Below are 12,500 nucleotides of genomic sequence, written 5' to 3'. Positions count from 1 at the left end.
TACCAGGTGCTGTAAGCTTTATTGTTGGATGGGAGACCTAGTAAGCTTTATATGGTTTACTACCCTAATGTTCTAACCATTCAAATAGCCCAATTTTGGCAGCAGATTTTGCTTACGGCCATACCACCTTGAGAACGCCCGAACTCGTCTGATCTCGGAAGCTAAGCAGGGTCGGGCCTGGTTAGTACTTGGATGGGAGACCGCCTGGGAATACCAGGTGCTGTAAGCTTTATTGTTTAAAAAAAAAAAAAAAAAAAAAAGAGTCAATGAAATAGTTCAAAAATCCTAAATTGTCTTTTTTCCCCCTCAAAATGCCTGAAATCGTCTCTGAGTTTCTTCAGAAAGCCTGAAAGAGTCTCTTTTTTTTTCTTCAAATAGCCCAATTTTGGCAGCAGATTTCGCTTACGGCCATACCACCTTGAGAACGCCCGAACTCGTCTGATCTCGGAAGCTAAGCAGGGTCGGGCCTGGTTAGTACTTGGATGGGAGACCGCCTGGGAATACCAGGTGCTGTAAGCTTTATTGTTGGATGGGAGACCTAGTAAGCTTTATATGGTTTACTACCCTAATGTTCTAACCATTCAAATAGCCCAATTTTGGCAGCAGATTTTGCTTACGGCCATACCACCTTGAGAACGCCCGAACTCGTCTGATCTCGGAAGCTAAGCAGGGTCGGGCCTGGTTAGTACTTGGATGGGAGACCGCCTGGGAATACCAGGTGCTGTAAGCTTTATTGTTGGATGGGAGACCTAGTAAGCTTTATATGGTTTACTACCCTAATGTTCTAACCATTCAAAAAGCCCAATTTTGGCAGCAGATTTTGCTTACGGCCATACCACCTTGAGAACGCCCGAACTCGTCTGATCTCGGAAGCTAAGCAGGGTCGGGCCTGGTTAGTACTTGGATGGGAGACCGCCTGGGAATACCAGGTGCTGTAAGCTTTATTGTTGGATGGGAGACCTAGTAAGCTTTATATGGTTTACTACCCTAATGTTCTAACCATTCAAAAAGCCCAATTTTGGCAGCAGATTTTGCTTACGGCCATACCACCTTGAGAACGCCCGAACTCGTCTGATCTCGGAAGCTAAGCAGGGTCGGGCCTGGTTAGTACTTGGATGGGAGACCGCCTGGGAATACCAGGTGCTGTAAGCTTTATTGTTTAAAAAAAAAAAAAAAAAAAAAATGAGTCAATGAAATGGTTCAAAAATCCTAAATTGTCTTTTTTCCCCCTCAAAATGCCTGAAATCGTCTCTGAGTTTCTTCAGAAAGCCTGAAAGAGTCTCTTTTTTTTTTCTTCAAATAGCCCAATTTTGGCAGCAGATTTCGCTTACGGCCATACCACCTTGAGAACGCCCGAACTCGTCTGATCTCGGAAGCTAAGCAGGGTCGGGCCTGGTTAGTACTTGGATGGGAGACCGCCTGGGAATACCAGGTGCTGTAAGCTTTATTGTTGGATGGGAGACCTAGTAAGCTTTATATGGTTTACTACCCTAATGTTCTAACCATTCAAATAGCCCAATTTTGGCAGCAGATTTTGCTTACGGCCATACCACCTTGAGAACGCCCGAACTCGTCTGATCTCGGAAGCTAAGCAGGGTCGGGCCTGGTTAGTACTTGGATGGGAGACCGCCTGGGAATACCAGGTGCTGTAAGCTTTATTGTTGGATGGGAGACCTAGTAAGCTTTATATGGTTTACTACCCTAATGTTCTAACCATTCAAAAAGCCCAATTTTGGCAGCAGATTTTGCTTACGGCCATACCACCTTGAGAACGCCCGAACTCGTCTGATCTCGGAAGCTAAGCAGGGTCGGGCCTGGTTAGTACTTGGATGGGAGACCGCCTGGGAATACCAGGTGCTGTAAGCTTTATTGTTGGATGGGAGACCTAGTAAGCTTTATATGGTTTACTACCCTAATGTTCTAACCATTCAAAAAGCCCAATTTTGGCAGCAGATTTCGCTTACGGCCATACCACCTTGAGAACGCCCGAACTCGTCTGATCTCGGAAGCTAAGCAGGGTCGGGCCTGGTTAGTACTTGGATGGGAGACCGCCTGGGAATACCAGGTGCTGTAAGCTTTATTGTTGGATGGGAGACCTAGTAAGCTTTATATGGTTTACTACCCTAATGTTCTAACCATTCAAATAGCCCAATTTTGGCAGCAGATTTCGCTTACGGCCATACCACCTTGAGAACGCCCGAACTCGTCTGATCTCGGAAGCTAAGCAGGGTCGGGCCTGGTTAGTACTTGGATGGGAGACCGCCTGGGAATACCAGGTGCTGTAAGCTTTATTGTTGGATGGGAGACCTAGTAAGCTTTATATGGTTTACTACCCTAATGTTCTAACCATTCAAATAGCCCAATTTTGGCAGCAGATTTTGCTTACGGCCATACCACCTTGAGAACGCCCGAACTCGTCTGATCTCGGAAGCAAAGCAGGGTCGGGCCTGGTTAGTACTTGGATGGGAGACCGCCTGGGAATACCAGGTGCTGTAAGCTTTATTGTTGGATGGGACACCTAGTAAGCTTTATATGGTTTACTACCCTAATGTTCTAACCATTCAAATAGCCCAATTTTGGCAGCAGATTTTGCTTACGGCCATACCACCTTGAGAACGCCCGAACTCGTCTGATCTCGGAAGCTAAGCAGGGTCGGGCCTGGTTAGTACTTGGATGGGAGACCGCCTGGGAATACCAGGTGCTGTAAGCTTTATTGTTGGATGGGAGACCTAGTAAGCTTTATATGGTTTACTACCCTAATGTTCTAACCATTCAAAAAGCCCAATTTTGGCAGCAGATTTTGCTTACGGCCATACCACCTTGAGAACGCCCGAACTCGTCTGATCTCGGAAGCTAAGCAGGGTCGGGCCTGGTTAGTACTTGGATGGGAGACCGCCTGGGAATACCAGGTGCTGTAAGCTTTATTGTTGGATGGGAGACCTAGTAAGCTTTATATGGTTTACTACCCTAATGTTCTAACCATTCAAATAGCCCAATTTTGGCAGCAGATTTTGCTTACGGCCATACCACCTTGAGAACGCCCGAACTCGTCTGATCTCGGAAGCTAAGCAGGGTCGGGCCTGGTTAGTACTTGGATGGGAGACCGCCTGGGAATACCAGGTGCTGTAAGCTTTATTGTTGGATGGGAGACCTAGTAAGCTTTATATGGTTTACTACCCTAATGTTCTAACCATTCAAATAGCCCAATTTTGGCAGCAGATTTTGCTTACGGCCATACCACCTTGAGAACGCCCGAACTCGTCTGATCTCGGAAGCTAAGCAGGGTCGGGCCTGGTTAGTACTTGGATGGGAGACCGCCTGGGAATACCAGGTGCTGTAAGCTTTATTGTTTAAAAAAAAAAAAAAAAAAATAAGAGTCAATGAAATGGTTCAAAAATCCTAAATTGTCTTTTTTCCCCCTCAAAATGCCTGAAATCGTCTCTGAGTTTCTTCAGAAAGCCTGAAAGAGTCTCTTTTTTTTTTCTTCAAATAGCCCAATTTTGGCAGCAGATTTCGCTTACGGCCATACCACCTTGAGAACGCCCGAACTCGTCTGATCTCGGAAGCTAAGCAGGGTCGGGCCTGGTTAGTACTTGGATGGGAGACCGCCTGGGAATACCAGGTGCTGTAAGCTTTATTGTTGGATGGGAGACCTAGTAAGCTTTATATGGTTTACTACCCTAATGTTCTAACCATTCAAATAGCCCAATTTTGGCAGCAGATTTTGCTTACGGCCATACCACCTTGAGAACGCCCGAACTCGTCTGATCTCGGAAGCTAAGCAGGGTCGGGCCTGGTTAGTACTTGGATGGGAGACCGCCTGGGAATACCAGGTGCTGTAAGCTTTATTGTTGGATGGGAGACCTAGTAAGCTTTATATGGTTTACTACCCTAATGTTCTAACCATTCAAAAAGCCCAATTTTGGCAGCAGATTTTGCTTACGGCCATACCACCTTGAGAACGCCCGAACTCGTCTGATCTCGGAAGCTAAGCAGGGTCGGGCCTGGTTAGTACTTGGATGGGAGACCGCCTGGGAATACCAGGTGCTGTAAGCTTTATTGTTGGATGGGAGACCTAGTAAGCTTTATATGGTTTACTACCCTAATGTTCTAACCATTCAAAAAGCCCAATTTTGGCAGCAGATTTCGCTTACGGCCATACCACCTTGAGAACGCCCGAACTCGTCTGATCTCGGAAGCTAAGCAGGGTCGGGCCTGGTTAGTACTTGGATGGGAGACCGCCTGGGAATACCAGGTGCTGTAAGCTTTATTGTTGGATGGGAGACCTAGTAAGCTTTATATGGTTTACTACCCTAATGTTCTAACCATTCAAATAGCCCAATTTTGGCAGCAGATTTCGCTTACGGCCATACCACCTTGAGAACGCCCGAACTCGTCTGATCTCGGAAGCTAAGCAGGGTCGGGCCTGGTTAGTACTTGGATGGGAGACCGCCTGGGAATACCAGGTGCTGTAAGCTTTATTGTTGGATGGGAGACCTAGTAAGCTTTATATGGTTTACTACCCTAATGTTCTAACCATTCAAATAGCCCAATTTTGGCAGCAGATTTTGCTTACGGCCATACCACCTTGAGAACGCCCGAACTCGTCTGATCTCGGAAGCAAAGCAGGGTCGGGCCTGGTTAGTACTTGGATGGGAGACCGCCTGGGAATACCAGGTGCTGTAAGCTTTATTGTTGGATGGGACACCTAGTAAGCTTTATATGGTTTACTACCCTAATGTTCTAACCATTCAAAAAGCCCAATTTTGGCAGCAGATTTTGCTTACGGCCATACCACCTTGAGAACGCCCGAACTCGTCTGATCTCGGAAGCTAAGCAGGGTCGGGCCTGGTTAGTACTTGGATGGGAGACCGCCTGGGAATACCAGGTGCTGTAAGCTTTATTGTTTAAAAAAAAAAAAAAAAAAAAAAAGAGTCAATGAAATGGTTCAAAAATCCTAAATTGTCTTTTTTCCCCCTCAAAATGCCTGAAATCGTCTCTGAGTTTCTTCAGAAAGCCTGAAAGAGTCTCTTTTTTTTTTCTTCAAATAGCCCAATTTTGGCAGCAGATTTCGCTTACGGCCATACCACCTTGAGAACGCCCGAACTCGTCTGATCTCGGAAGCTAAGCAGGGTCGGGCCTGGTTAGTACTTGGATGGGAGACCGCCTGGGAATACCAGGTGCTGTAAGCTTTATTGTTGGATGGGAGACCTAGTAAGCTTTATATGGTTTACTACCCTAATGTTCTAACCATTCAAATAGCCCAATTTTGGCAGCAGATTTTGCTTACGGCCATACCACCTTGAGAACGCCCGAACTCGTCTGATCTCGGAAGCTAAGCAGGGTCGGGCCTGGTTAGTACTTGGATGGGAGACCGCCTGGGAATACCAGGTGCTGTAAGCTTTATTGTTGGATGGGAGACCTAGTAAGCTTTATATGGTTTACTACCCTAATGTTCTAACCATTCAAATAGCCCAATTTTGGCAGCAGATTTTGCTTACGGCCATACCACCTTGAGAACGCCCGAACTCGTCTGATCTCGGAAGCTAAGCAGGGTCGGGCCTGGTTAGTACTTGGATGGGAGACCGCCTGGGAATACCAGGTGCTGTAAGCTTTATTGTTTAAAAAAAAAAAAAAAAAAAAAAGAGTCAATGAAATAGTTCAAAAATCCTAAATTGTCTTTTTTCCCCCTCAAAATGCCTGAAATCGTCTCTGAGTTTCTTCAGAAAGCCTGAAAGAGTCTCTTTTTTTTTCTTCAAATAGCCCAATTTTGGCAGCAGATTTCGCTTACGGCCATACCACCTTGAGAACGCCCGAACTCGTCTGATCTCGGAAGCTAAGCAGGGTCGGGCCTGGTTAGTACTTGGATGGGAGACCGCCTGGGAATACCAGGTGCTGTAAGCTTTATTGTTGGATGGGAGACCTAGTAAGCTTTATATGGTTTACTACCCTAATGTTCTAACCATTCAAATAGCCCAATTTTGGCAGCAGATTTTGCTTACGGCCATACCACCTTGAGAACGCCCGAACTCGTCTGATCTCGGAAGCTAAGCAGGGTCGGGCCTGGTTAGTACTTGGATGGGAGACCGCCTGGGAATACCAGGTGCTGTAAGCTTTATTGTTGGATGGGAGACCTAGTAAGCTTTATATGGTTTACTACCCTAATGTTCTAACCATTCAAAAAGCCCAATTTTGGCAGCAGATTTTGCTTACGGCCATACCACCTTGAGAACGCCCGAACTCGTCTGATCTCGGAAGCTAAGCAGGGTCGGGCCTGGTTAGTACTTGGATGGGAGACCGCCTGGGAATACCAGGTGCTGTAAGCTTTATTGTTGGATGGGAGACCTAGTAAGCTTTATATGGTTTACTACCCTAATGTTCTAACCATTCAAAAAGCCCAATTTTGGCAGCAGATTTTGCTTACGGCCATACCACCTTGAGAACGCCCGAACTCGTCTGATCTCGGAAGCTAAGCAGGGTCGGGCCTGGTTAGTACTTGGATGGGAGACCGCCTGGGAATACCAGGTGCTGTAAGCTTTATTGTTTAAAAAAAAAAAAAAAAAAATAAGAGTCAATGAAATGGTTCAAAAATCCTAAATTGTCTTTTTTCCCCCTCAAAATGCCTGAAATCGTCTCTGAGTTTCTTCAGAAAGCCTGAAAGAGTCTCTTTTTTTTTTCTTCAAATAGCCCAATTTTGGCAGCAGATTTCGCTTACGGCCATACCACCTTGAGAACGCCCGAACTCGTCTGATCTCGGAAGCTAAGCAGGGTCGGGCCTGGTTAGTACTTGGATGGGAGACCGCCTGGGAATACCAGGTGCTGTAAGCTTTATTGTTGGATGGGAGACCTAGTAAGCTTTATATGGTTTACTACCCTAATGTTCTAACCATTCAAATAGCCCAATTTTGGCAGCAGATTTTGCTTACGGCCATACCACCTTGAGAACGCCCGAACTCGTCTGATCTCGGAAGCTAAGCAGGGTCGGGCCTGGTTAGTACTTGGATGGGAGACCGCCTGGGAATACCAGGTGCTGTAAGCTTTATTGTTGGATGGGAGACCTAGTAAGCTTTATATGGTTTACTACCCTAATGTTCTAACCATTCAAAAAGCCCAATTTTGGCAGCAGATTTTGCTTACGGCCATACCACCTTGAGAACGCCCGAACTCGTCTGATCTCGGAAGCTAAGCAGGGTCGGGCCTGGTTAGTACTTGGATGGGAGACCGCCTGGGAATACCAGGTGCTGTAAGCTTTATTGTTGGATGGGAGACCTAGTAAGCTTTATATGGTTTACTACCCTAATGTTCTAACCATTCAAAAAGCCCAATTTTGGCAGCAGATTTCGCTTACGGCCATACCACCTTGAGAACGCCCGAACTCGTCTGATCTCGGAAGCTAAGCAGGGTCGGGCCTGGTTAGTACTTGGATGGGAGACCGCCTGGGAATACCAGGTGCTGTAAGCTTTATTGTTGGATGGGAGACCTAGTAAGCTTTATATGGTTTACTACCCTAATGTTCTAACCATTCAAATAGCCCAATTTTGGCAGCAGATTTCGCTTACGGCCATACCACCTTGAGAACGCCCGAACTCGTCTGATCTCGGAAGCTAAGCAGGGTCGGGCCTGGTTAGTACTTGGATGGGAGACCGCCTGGGAATACCAGGTGCTGTAAGCTTTATTGTTGGATGGGAGACCTAGTAAGCTTTATATGGTTTACTACCCTAATGTTCTAACCATTCAAATAGCCCAATTTTGGCAGCAGATTTTGCTTACGGCCATACCACCTTGAGAACGCCCGAACTCGTCTGATCTCGGAAGCAAAGCAGGGTCGGGCCTGGTTAGTACTTGGATGGGAGACCGCCTGGGAATACCAGGTGCTGTAAGCTTTATTGTTGGATGGGACACCTAGTAAGCTTTATATGGTTTACTACCCTAATGTTCTAACCATTCAAATAGCCCAATTTTGGCAGCAGATTTTGCTTACGGCCATACCACCTTGAGAACGCCCGAACTCGTCTGATCTCGGAAGCTAAGCAGGGTCGGGCCTGGTTAGTACTTGGATGGGAGACCGCCTGGGAATACCAGGTGCTGTAAGCTTTATTGTTGGATGGGAGACCTAGTAAGCTTTATATGGTTTACTACCCTAATGTTCTAACCATTCAAAAAGCCCAATTTTGGCAGCAGATTTTGCTTACGGCCATACCACCTTGAGAACGCCCGAACTCGTCTGATCTCGGAAGCTAAGCAGGGTCGGGCCTGGTTAGTACTTGGATGGGAGACCGCCTGGGAATACCAGGTGCTGTAAGCTTTATTGTTGGATGGGAGACCTAGTAAGCTTTATATGGTTTACTACCCTAATGTTCTAACCATTCAAATAGCCCAATTTTGGCAGCAGATTTTGCTTACGGCCATACCACCTTGAGAACGCCCGAACTCGTCTGATCTCGGAAGCTAAGCAGGGTCGGGCCTGGTTAGTACTTGGATGGGAGACCGCCTGGGAATACCAGGTGCTGTAAGCTTTATTGTTGGATGGGAGACCTAGTAAGCTTTATATGGTTTACTACCCTAATGTTCTAACCATTCAAATAGCCCAATTTTGGCAGCAGATTTTGCTTACGGCCATACCACCTTGAGAACGCCCGAACTCGTCTGATCTCGGAAGCTAAGCAGGGTCGGGCCTGGTTAGTACTTGGATGGGAGACCGCCTGGGAATACCAGGTGCTGTAAGCTTTATTGTTTAAAAAAAAAAAAAAAAAAATAAGAGTCAATGAAATGGTTCAAAAATCCTAAATTGTCTTTTTTCCCCCTCAAAATGCCTGAAATCGTCTCTGAGTTTCTTCAGAAAGCCTGAAAGAGTCTCTTTTTTTTTTCTTCAAATAGCCCAATTTTGGCAGCAGATTTCGCTTACGGCCATACCACCTTGAGAACGCCCGAACTCGTCTGATCTCGGAAGCTAAGCAGGGTCGGGCCTGGTTAGTACTTGGATGGGAGACCGCCTGGGAATACCAGGTGCTGTAAGCTTTATTGTTGGATGGGAGACCTAGTAAGCTTTATATGGTTTACTACCCTAATGTTCTAACCATTCAAATAGCCCAATTTTGGCAGCAGATTTTGCTTACGGCCATACCACCTTGAGAACGCCCGAACTCGTCTGATCTCGGAAGCTAAGCAGGGTCGGGCCTGGTTAGTACTTGGATGGGAGACCGCCTGGGAATACCAGGTGCTGTAAGCTTTATTGTTGGATGGGAGACCTAGTAAGCTTTATATGGTTTACTACCCTAATGTTCTAACCATTCAAAAAGCCCAATTTTGGCAGCAGATTTTGCTTACGGCCATACCACCTTGAGAACGCCCGAACTCGTCTGATCTCGGAAGCTAAGCAGGGTCGGGCCTGGTTAGTACTTGGATGGGAGACCGCCTGGGAATACCAGGTGCTGTAAGCTTTATTGTTGGATGGGAGACCTAGTAAGCTTTATATGGTTTACTACCCTAATGTTCTAACCATTCAAAAAGCCCAATTTTGGCAGCAGATTTCGCTTACGGCCATACCACCTTGAGAACGCCCGAACTCGTCTGATCTCGGAAGCTAAGCAGGGTCGGGCCTGGTTAGTACTTGGATGGGAGACCGCCTGGGAATACCAGGTGCTGTAAGCTTTATTGTTGGATGGGAGACCTAGTAAGCTTTATATGGTTTACTACCCTAATGTTCTAACCATTCAAATAGCCCAATTTTGGCAGCAGATTTCGCTTACGGCCATACCACCTTGAGAACGCCCGAACTCGTCTGATCTCGGAAGCTAAGCAGGGTCGGGCCTGGTTAGTACTTGGATGGGAGACCGCCTGGGAATACCAGGTGCTGTAAGCTTTATTGTTGGATGGGAGACCTAGTAAGCTTTATATGGTTTACTACCCTAATGTTCTAACCATTCAAATAGCCCAATTTTGGCAGCAGATTTTGCTTACGGCCATACCACCTTGAGAACGCCCGAACTCGTCTGATCTCGGAAGCAAAGCAGGGTCGGGCCTGGTTAGTACTTGGATGGGAGACCGCCTGGGAATACCAGGTGCTGTAAGCTTTATTGTTGGATGGGACACCTAGTAAGCTTTATATGGTTTACTACCCTAATGTTCTAACCATTCAAAAAGCCCAATTTTGGCAGCAGATTTTGCTTACGGCCATACCACCTTGAGAACGCCCGAACTCGTCTGATCTCGGAAGCTAAGCAGGGTCGGGCCTGGTTAGTACTTGGATGGGAGACCGCCTGGGAATACCAGGTGCTGTAAGCTTTATTGTTTAAAAAAAAAAAAAAAAAAAAAAAGAGTCAATGAAATGGTTCAAAAATCCTAAATTGTCTTTTTTCCCCCTCAAAATGCCTGAAATCGTCTCTGAGTTTCTTCAGAAAGCCTGAAAGAGTCTCTTTTTTTTTTCTTCAAATAGCCCAATTTTGGCAGCAGATTTCGCTTACGGCCATACCACCTTGAGAACGCCCGAACTCGTCTGATCTCGGAAGCTAAGCAGGGTCGGGCCTGGTTAGTACTTGGATGGGAGACCGCCTGGGAATACCAGGTGCTGTAAGCTTTATTGTTGGATGGGAGACCTAGTAAGCTTTATATGGTTTACTACCCTAATGTTCTAACCATTCAAATAGCCCAATTTTGGCAGCAGATTTTGCTTACGGCCATACCACCTTGAGAACGCCCGAACTCGTCTGATCTCGGAAGCTAAGCAGGGTCGGGCCTGGTTAGTACTTGGATGGGAGACCGCCTGGGAATACCAGGTGCTGTAAGCTTTATTGTTGGATGGGAGACCTAGTAAGCTTTATATGGTTTACTACCCTAATGTTCTAACCATTCAAATAGCCCAATTTTGGCAGCAGATTTTGCTTACGGCCATACCACCTTGAGAACGCCCGAACTCGTCTGATCTCGGAAGCTAAGCAGGGTCGGGCCTGGTTAGTACTTGGATGGGAGACCGCCTGGGAATACCAGGTGCTGTAAGCTTTATTGTTTAAAAAAAAAAAAAAAAAAAAAAGAGTCAATGAAATAGTTCAAAAATCCTAAATTGTCTTTTTTCCCCCTCAAAATGCCTGAAATCGTCTCTGAGTTTCTTCAGAAAGCCTGAAAGAGTCTCTTTTTTTTTCTTCAAATAGCCCAATTTTGGCAGCAGATTTCGCTTACGGCCATACCACCTTGAGAACGCCCGAACTCGTCTGATCTCGGAAGCTAAGCAGGGTCGGGCCTGGTTAGTACTTGGATGGGAGACCGCCTGGGAATACCAGGTGCTGTAAGCTTTATTGTTGGATGGGAGACCTAGTAAGCTTTATATGGTTTACTACCCTAATGTTCTAACCATTCAAATAGCCCAATTTTGGCAGCAGATTTTGCTTACGGCCATACCACCTTGAGAACGCCCGAACTCGTCTGATCTCGGAAGCTAAGCAGGGTCGGGCCTGGTTAGTACTTGGATGGGAGACCGCCTGGGAATACCAGGTGCTGTAAGCTTTATTGTTGGATGGGAGACCTAGTAAGCTTTATATGGTTTACTACCCTAATGTTCTAACCATTCAAAAAGCCCAATTTTGGCAGCAGATTTTGCTTACGGCCATACCACCTTGAGAACGCCCGAACTCGTCTGATCTCGGAAGCTAAGCAGGGTCGGGCCTGGTTAGTACTTGGATGGGAGACCGCCTGGGAATACCAGGTGCTGTAAGCTTTATTGTTGGATGGGAGACCTAGTAAGCTTTATATGGTTTACTACCCTAATGTTCTAACCATTCAAAAAGCCCAATTTTGGCAGCAGATTTTGCTTACGGCCATACCACCTTGAGAACGCCCGAACTCGTCTGATCTCGGAAGCTAAGCAGGGTCGGGCCTGGTTAGTACTTGGATGGGAGACCGCCTGGGAATACCAGGTGCTGTAAGCTTTATTGTTTAAAAAAAAAAAAAAAAAAAAAATGAGTCAATGAAATGGTTCAAAAATCCTAAATTGTCTTTTTTCCCCCTCAAAATGCCTGAAATCGTCTCTGAGTTTCTTCAGAAAGCCTGAAAGAGTCTCTTTTTTTTTTCTTCAAATAGCCCAATTTTGGCAGCAGATTTCGCTTACGGCCATACCACCTTGAGAACGCCCGAACTCGTCTGATCTCGGAAGCTAAGCAGGGTCGGGCCTGGTTAGTACTTGGATGGGAGACCGCCTGGGAATACCAGGTGCTGTAAGCTTTATTGTTGGATGGGAGACCTAGTAAGCTTTATATGGTTTACTACCCTAATGTTCTAACCATTCAAATAGCCCAATTTTGGCAGCAGATTTTGCTTACGGCCATACCACCTTGAGAACGCCCGAACTCGTCTGATCTCGGAAGCTAAGCAGGGTCGGGCCTGGTTAGTACTTGGATGGGAGACCGCCTGGGAATACCAGGTGCTGTAAGCTTTATTGTTGGATGGGAGACCTAGTAAGCTTTATATGGTTTACTACCCTAATGTTCTAACCATTCAAAAAGCCCAAT

General features: G+C 46.3%; 56 non-coding genes across 56 annotated transcripts in view; all 56 read left to right on the top strand.

The window, feature by feature from the left end:
• The window catches only part of LOC148964090 (5S ribosomal RNA), a 119-nt gene extending 101 nt beyond the window's left edge, over positions 1-18 (top strand). The window contains exon 1 of the ribosomal RNA XR_016152342.1: positions 1-18. This exon is cut by the window's left edge and continues 101 nt beyond it. This is a non-coding gene — a ribosomal RNA (5S ribosomal RNA).
• A 92-nt stretch (positions 19-110) lies between these two features.
• LOC148964089 (5S ribosomal RNA) lies at positions 111-229 on the top strand. The gene has a single exon (XR_016152341.1). It is a non-coding gene; the product is annotated as a 5S ribosomal RNA (ribosomal RNA).
• Positions 230-400: 171 nt separating this feature from the next.
• On the top strand, positions 401-519 carry LOC148964088 (5S ribosomal RNA). Its single transcript, XR_016152340.1, has one exon. It is a non-coding gene; the product is annotated as a 5S ribosomal RNA (ribosomal RNA).
• Positions 520-611: 92 nt separating this feature from the next.
• LOC148964087 (5S ribosomal RNA) lies at positions 612-730 on the top strand. The gene has a single exon (XR_016152339.1). It is a non-coding gene; the product is annotated as a 5S ribosomal RNA (ribosomal RNA).
• Positions 731-822: 92 nt separating this feature from the next.
• On the top strand, positions 823-941 carry LOC148964086 (5S ribosomal RNA). The gene has a single exon (XR_016152338.1). It is a non-coding gene; the product is annotated as a 5S ribosomal RNA (ribosomal RNA).
• A 92-nt stretch (positions 942-1,033) lies between these two features.
• On the top strand, positions 1,034-1,152 carry LOC148964085 (5S ribosomal RNA). The gene has a single exon (XR_016152337.1). It is a non-coding gene; the product is annotated as a 5S ribosomal RNA (ribosomal RNA).
• A 173-nt stretch (positions 1,153-1,325) lies between these two features.
• LOC148964084 (5S ribosomal RNA) lies at positions 1,326-1,444 on the top strand. Its single transcript, XR_016152336.1, has one exon. It is a non-coding gene; the product is annotated as a 5S ribosomal RNA (ribosomal RNA).
• Positions 1,445-1,536: 92 nt separating this feature from the next.
• LOC148964083 (5S ribosomal RNA) lies at positions 1,537-1,655 on the top strand. Its single transcript, XR_016152335.1, has one exon. It is a non-coding gene; the product is annotated as a 5S ribosomal RNA (ribosomal RNA).
• Positions 1,656-1,747: 92 nt separating this feature from the next.
• On the top strand, positions 1,748-1,866 carry LOC148964082 (5S ribosomal RNA). The gene has a single exon (XR_016152334.1). It is a non-coding gene; the product is annotated as a 5S ribosomal RNA (ribosomal RNA).
• A 92-nt stretch (positions 1,867-1,958) lies between these two features.
• On the top strand, positions 1,959-2,077 carry LOC148964081 (5S ribosomal RNA). The gene has a single exon (XR_016152333.1). It is a non-coding gene; the product is annotated as a 5S ribosomal RNA (ribosomal RNA).
• A 92-nt stretch (positions 2,078-2,169) lies between these two features.
• LOC148964080 (5S ribosomal RNA) lies at positions 2,170-2,288 on the top strand. Its single transcript, XR_016152331.1, has one exon. It is a non-coding gene; the product is annotated as a 5S ribosomal RNA (ribosomal RNA).
• Positions 2,289-2,380: 92 nt separating this feature from the next.
• On the top strand, positions 2,381-2,499 carry LOC148964079 (5S ribosomal RNA). The gene has a single exon (XR_016153260.1). It is a non-coding gene; the product is annotated as a 5S ribosomal RNA (ribosomal RNA).
• Positions 2,500-2,591: 92 nt separating this feature from the next.
• LOC148964078 (5S ribosomal RNA) lies at positions 2,592-2,710 on the top strand. The gene has a single exon (XR_016152330.1). It is a non-coding gene; the product is annotated as a 5S ribosomal RNA (ribosomal RNA).
• Positions 2,711-2,802: 92 nt separating this feature from the next.
• Positions 2,803-2,921, top strand: LOC148964077 (5S ribosomal RNA). The gene has a single exon (XR_016152329.1). It is a non-coding gene; the product is annotated as a 5S ribosomal RNA (ribosomal RNA).
• Positions 2,922-3,013: 92 nt separating this feature from the next.
• Positions 3,014-3,132, top strand: LOC148964076 (5S ribosomal RNA). The gene has a single exon (XR_016152328.1). It is a non-coding gene; the product is annotated as a 5S ribosomal RNA (ribosomal RNA).
• A 92-nt stretch (positions 3,133-3,224) lies between these two features.
• LOC148964075 (5S ribosomal RNA) lies at positions 3,225-3,343 on the top strand. Its single transcript, XR_016152327.1, has one exon. It is a non-coding gene; the product is annotated as a 5S ribosomal RNA (ribosomal RNA).
• A 172-nt stretch (positions 3,344-3,515) lies between these two features.
• Positions 3,516-3,634, top strand: LOC148964074 (5S ribosomal RNA). The gene has a single exon (XR_016152326.1). It is a non-coding gene; the product is annotated as a 5S ribosomal RNA (ribosomal RNA).
• Positions 3,635-3,726: 92 nt separating this feature from the next.
• Positions 3,727-3,845, top strand: LOC148964073 (5S ribosomal RNA). The gene has a single exon (XR_016152325.1). It is a non-coding gene; the product is annotated as a 5S ribosomal RNA (ribosomal RNA).
• A 92-nt stretch (positions 3,846-3,937) lies between these two features.
• LOC148964072 (5S ribosomal RNA) lies at positions 3,938-4,056 on the top strand. The gene has a single exon (XR_016152324.1). It is a non-coding gene; the product is annotated as a 5S ribosomal RNA (ribosomal RNA).
• Positions 4,057-4,148: 92 nt separating this feature from the next.
• LOC148964071 (5S ribosomal RNA) lies at positions 4,149-4,267 on the top strand. Its single transcript, XR_016152322.1, has one exon. It is a non-coding gene; the product is annotated as a 5S ribosomal RNA (ribosomal RNA).
• Positions 4,268-4,359: 92 nt separating this feature from the next.
• Positions 4,360-4,478, top strand: LOC148964070 (5S ribosomal RNA). The gene has a single exon (XR_016152321.1). It is a non-coding gene; the product is annotated as a 5S ribosomal RNA (ribosomal RNA).
• A 92-nt stretch (positions 4,479-4,570) lies between these two features.
• On the top strand, positions 4,571-4,689 carry LOC148964069 (5S ribosomal RNA). The gene has a single exon (XR_016153259.1). It is a non-coding gene; the product is annotated as a 5S ribosomal RNA (ribosomal RNA).
• Positions 4,690-4,781: 92 nt separating this feature from the next.
• Positions 4,782-4,900, top strand: LOC148964068 (5S ribosomal RNA). Its single transcript, XR_016152319.1, has one exon. It is a non-coding gene; the product is annotated as a 5S ribosomal RNA (ribosomal RNA).
• Positions 4,901-5,073: 173 nt separating this feature from the next.
• Positions 5,074-5,192, top strand: LOC148964067 (5S ribosomal RNA). The gene has a single exon (XR_016152318.1). It is a non-coding gene; the product is annotated as a 5S ribosomal RNA (ribosomal RNA).
• A 92-nt stretch (positions 5,193-5,284) lies between these two features.
• LOC148964066 (5S ribosomal RNA) lies at positions 5,285-5,403 on the top strand. The gene has a single exon (XR_016152317.1). It is a non-coding gene; the product is annotated as a 5S ribosomal RNA (ribosomal RNA).
• A 92-nt stretch (positions 5,404-5,495) lies between these two features.
• LOC148964065 (5S ribosomal RNA) lies at positions 5,496-5,614 on the top strand. Its single transcript, XR_016152316.1, has one exon. It is a non-coding gene; the product is annotated as a 5S ribosomal RNA (ribosomal RNA).
• Positions 5,615-5,785: 171 nt separating this feature from the next.
• On the top strand, positions 5,786-5,904 carry LOC148964064 (5S ribosomal RNA). The gene has a single exon (XR_016152315.1). It is a non-coding gene; the product is annotated as a 5S ribosomal RNA (ribosomal RNA).
• A 92-nt stretch (positions 5,905-5,996) lies between these two features.
• LOC148964063 (5S ribosomal RNA) lies at positions 5,997-6,115 on the top strand. Its single transcript, XR_016152314.1, has one exon. It is a non-coding gene; the product is annotated as a 5S ribosomal RNA (ribosomal RNA).
• A 92-nt stretch (positions 6,116-6,207) lies between these two features.
• Positions 6,208-6,326, top strand: LOC148964062 (5S ribosomal RNA). Its single transcript, XR_016152313.1, has one exon. It is a non-coding gene; the product is annotated as a 5S ribosomal RNA (ribosomal RNA).
• Positions 6,327-6,418: 92 nt separating this feature from the next.
• Positions 6,419-6,537, top strand: LOC148964061 (5S ribosomal RNA). Its single transcript, XR_016152312.1, has one exon. It is a non-coding gene; the product is annotated as a 5S ribosomal RNA (ribosomal RNA).
• A 172-nt stretch (positions 6,538-6,709) lies between these two features.
• On the top strand, positions 6,710-6,828 carry LOC148964060 (5S ribosomal RNA). The gene has a single exon (XR_016152311.1). It is a non-coding gene; the product is annotated as a 5S ribosomal RNA (ribosomal RNA).
• Positions 6,829-6,920: 92 nt separating this feature from the next.
• On the top strand, positions 6,921-7,039 carry LOC148964059 (5S ribosomal RNA). Its single transcript, XR_016152310.1, has one exon. It is a non-coding gene; the product is annotated as a 5S ribosomal RNA (ribosomal RNA).
• A 92-nt stretch (positions 7,040-7,131) lies between these two features.
• LOC148964058 (5S ribosomal RNA) lies at positions 7,132-7,250 on the top strand. The gene has a single exon (XR_016152308.1). It is a non-coding gene; the product is annotated as a 5S ribosomal RNA (ribosomal RNA).
• Positions 7,251-7,342: 92 nt separating this feature from the next.
• Positions 7,343-7,461, top strand: LOC148964057 (5S ribosomal RNA). The gene has a single exon (XR_016152307.1). It is a non-coding gene; the product is annotated as a 5S ribosomal RNA (ribosomal RNA).
• A 92-nt stretch (positions 7,462-7,553) lies between these two features.
• LOC148964056 (5S ribosomal RNA) lies at positions 7,554-7,672 on the top strand. The gene has a single exon (XR_016152306.1). It is a non-coding gene; the product is annotated as a 5S ribosomal RNA (ribosomal RNA).
• A 92-nt stretch (positions 7,673-7,764) lies between these two features.
• Positions 7,765-7,883, top strand: LOC148964055 (5S ribosomal RNA). Its single transcript, XR_016153258.1, has one exon. It is a non-coding gene; the product is annotated as a 5S ribosomal RNA (ribosomal RNA).
• Positions 7,884-7,975: 92 nt separating this feature from the next.
• On the top strand, positions 7,976-8,094 carry LOC148964054 (5S ribosomal RNA). The gene has a single exon (XR_016152305.1). It is a non-coding gene; the product is annotated as a 5S ribosomal RNA (ribosomal RNA).
• Positions 8,095-8,186: 92 nt separating this feature from the next.
• On the top strand, positions 8,187-8,305 carry LOC148964053 (5S ribosomal RNA). The gene has a single exon (XR_016152304.1). It is a non-coding gene; the product is annotated as a 5S ribosomal RNA (ribosomal RNA).
• A 92-nt stretch (positions 8,306-8,397) lies between these two features.
• Positions 8,398-8,516, top strand: LOC148964052 (5S ribosomal RNA). Its single transcript, XR_016152302.1, has one exon. It is a non-coding gene; the product is annotated as a 5S ribosomal RNA (ribosomal RNA).
• Positions 8,517-8,608: 92 nt separating this feature from the next.
• Positions 8,609-8,727, top strand: LOC148964051 (5S ribosomal RNA). The gene has a single exon (XR_016152301.1). It is a non-coding gene; the product is annotated as a 5S ribosomal RNA (ribosomal RNA).
• Positions 8,728-8,899: 172 nt separating this feature from the next.
• On the top strand, positions 8,900-9,018 carry LOC148964050 (5S ribosomal RNA). Its single transcript, XR_016152300.1, has one exon. It is a non-coding gene; the product is annotated as a 5S ribosomal RNA (ribosomal RNA).
• Positions 9,019-9,110: 92 nt separating this feature from the next.
• Positions 9,111-9,229, top strand: LOC148964049 (5S ribosomal RNA). Its single transcript, XR_016152299.1, has one exon. It is a non-coding gene; the product is annotated as a 5S ribosomal RNA (ribosomal RNA).
• A 92-nt stretch (positions 9,230-9,321) lies between these two features.
• On the top strand, positions 9,322-9,440 carry LOC148964048 (5S ribosomal RNA). Its single transcript, XR_016152298.1, has one exon. It is a non-coding gene; the product is annotated as a 5S ribosomal RNA (ribosomal RNA).
• Positions 9,441-9,532: 92 nt separating this feature from the next.
• On the top strand, positions 9,533-9,651 carry LOC148964047 (5S ribosomal RNA). The gene has a single exon (XR_016152296.1). It is a non-coding gene; the product is annotated as a 5S ribosomal RNA (ribosomal RNA).
• Positions 9,652-9,743: 92 nt separating this feature from the next.
• On the top strand, positions 9,744-9,862 carry LOC148964046 (5S ribosomal RNA). Its single transcript, XR_016152295.1, has one exon. It is a non-coding gene; the product is annotated as a 5S ribosomal RNA (ribosomal RNA).
• A 92-nt stretch (positions 9,863-9,954) lies between these two features.
• LOC148964045 (5S ribosomal RNA) lies at positions 9,955-10,073 on the top strand. The gene has a single exon (XR_016153257.1). It is a non-coding gene; the product is annotated as a 5S ribosomal RNA (ribosomal RNA).
• Positions 10,074-10,165: 92 nt separating this feature from the next.
• On the top strand, positions 10,166-10,284 carry LOC148964044 (5S ribosomal RNA). The gene has a single exon (XR_016152294.1). It is a non-coding gene; the product is annotated as a 5S ribosomal RNA (ribosomal RNA).
• Positions 10,285-10,457: 173 nt separating this feature from the next.
• LOC148964043 (5S ribosomal RNA) lies at positions 10,458-10,576 on the top strand. Its single transcript, XR_016152293.1, has one exon. It is a non-coding gene; the product is annotated as a 5S ribosomal RNA (ribosomal RNA).
• Positions 10,577-10,668: 92 nt separating this feature from the next.
• On the top strand, positions 10,669-10,787 carry LOC148964042 (5S ribosomal RNA). Its single transcript, XR_016152292.1, has one exon. It is a non-coding gene; the product is annotated as a 5S ribosomal RNA (ribosomal RNA).
• A 92-nt stretch (positions 10,788-10,879) lies between these two features.
• Positions 10,880-10,998, top strand: LOC148964041 (5S ribosomal RNA). The gene has a single exon (XR_016152291.1). It is a non-coding gene; the product is annotated as a 5S ribosomal RNA (ribosomal RNA).
• Positions 10,999-11,169: 171 nt separating this feature from the next.
• On the top strand, positions 11,170-11,288 carry LOC148964040 (5S ribosomal RNA). Its single transcript, XR_016152290.1, has one exon. It is a non-coding gene; the product is annotated as a 5S ribosomal RNA (ribosomal RNA).
• Positions 11,289-11,380: 92 nt separating this feature from the next.
• Positions 11,381-11,499, top strand: LOC148964039 (5S ribosomal RNA). Its single transcript, XR_016152289.1, has one exon. It is a non-coding gene; the product is annotated as a 5S ribosomal RNA (ribosomal RNA).
• Positions 11,500-11,591: 92 nt separating this feature from the next.
• On the top strand, positions 11,592-11,710 carry LOC148964038 (5S ribosomal RNA). Its single transcript, XR_016152288.1, has one exon. It is a non-coding gene; the product is annotated as a 5S ribosomal RNA (ribosomal RNA).
• Positions 11,711-11,802: 92 nt separating this feature from the next.
• Positions 11,803-11,921, top strand: LOC148964037 (5S ribosomal RNA). Its single transcript, XR_016152287.1, has one exon. It is a non-coding gene; the product is annotated as a 5S ribosomal RNA (ribosomal RNA).
• A 173-nt stretch (positions 11,922-12,094) lies between these two features.
• On the top strand, positions 12,095-12,213 carry LOC148964036 (5S ribosomal RNA). The gene has a single exon (XR_016152285.1). It is a non-coding gene; the product is annotated as a 5S ribosomal RNA (ribosomal RNA).
• A 92-nt stretch (positions 12,214-12,305) lies between these two features.
• On the top strand, positions 12,306-12,424 carry LOC148964035 (5S ribosomal RNA). Its single transcript, XR_016152284.1, has one exon. It is a non-coding gene; the product is annotated as a 5S ribosomal RNA (ribosomal RNA).
• The last annotated feature ends 76 nt before the right edge of the window (positions 12,425-12,500 follow it).

This window comes from Pimephales promelas (genome assembly GCF_988280905.1).
Source record: "Pimephales promelas chromosome 3 unlocalized genomic scaffold, fPimPro1.hap1.1 SUPER_3_unloc_1, whole genome shotgun sequence".
Classification (NCBI taxonomy): Eukaryota; Metazoa; Chordata; class Actinopteri; order Cypriniformes; family Leuciscidae; genus Pimephales; species Pimephales promelas.
Note: the sequence above shows the minus strand (reverse complement) of the source record. Positions and strands in the feature narration are given on the sequence as shown.